The following is a 1,124-nucleotide window of genomic DNA, read 5'->3' on the forward strand; positions in this document are numbered from 1 at the left end:
AGAAGAGAGAGCTGAGCAAGTTCTTCCCTCTCAGAAAGTCTGCCTGGACTTCTGTAGAGGTAGGGTTTAGGGCATTCAGATTCACCTGCATAGCCTAAACCAGTTCTTGATACAATTTGTTAATGCAAAATTTTAGAAAGATTCAAAAAATGGAAGTGAGTGAGGAATATGGAAGCTACACTGTGAAACAAGAGCTACAGTTTGGTATCAGATGTACAACCAAACAATTAACATTTACAAGGGTGGCATATTAGTTTCTTATTGCCTTTTAACAAATTTTCACATTTTTTAATTAGTTATAATTAGTTATACATGACAGTAGAATGCATTTTGACCCATCATATATAAATGGAAAATAACTTCTCATTCTTCTGGTTGTACATGATGTAGGTTATGTAATCACATATGCACATAGGGTAATAATGTCTAAATCATTCTACTATCATTCCTATCACCATGACCCCTCCCCTCCCTTCCCTGGTCCAAAATACCACTATTCCCCTCTTATTGTGAATTAACATCTGCATATCAGAGAAAACATTTGGCCTCTGGTTCTTTGGGATTGGCTTATTTTGCTTAGCATATCATTCTCCAGTTCCATCCATTTACTAGCAAATGCTCTAATTTCATTCTTATTTAAGGCTGAGTAATATTCCATTAAATTTTCACAAACTTCATGACTTAAAAATAATTCAAACTTATTCTCTTACAGTTCTGGAATCAGAAATCTAAAATCAAGATGTTGTCAGAGTTAGTTCCTTCAGGAGACTCCAGGGAAGAATCAGTTATTTGTCATCTCCTTGGTTTGTGACAGTCTCACTCTAATTCTGCTTCTCCTCATCATGTGTTTTTCTTACTCTTTTGATCTTCTTGCCTCCTTCCTTGTGATTACATGTATTTTTCACTGAGATAATCCATAACAAACATCCCATCCCAAGGTCTTTAATCACATCTTCAAAGTTTCTTTTGCCATATATGGTAAATTCATAGATTCTAGGAATTAGAACTTGAACATCTTTGAGTGGCATTTATTTCTCTCCTGCCATTGTTAGTTTCTGACACTTATTTCTAATTTATTTTCCATCAAGGATTAAAAAAAGTCAGATATACTAATGTATCTAGCT

The sequence above is a fragment of the Marmota marmota genome, unplaced genomic scaffold (genome assembly GCF_001458135.2).
Source record: "Marmota marmota marmota unplaced genomic scaffold, marMar, whole genome shotgun sequence".
In the NCBI taxonomy this organism is placed as follows: Eukaryota; Metazoa; Chordata; class Mammalia; order Rodentia; family Sciuridae; genus Marmota; species Marmota marmota.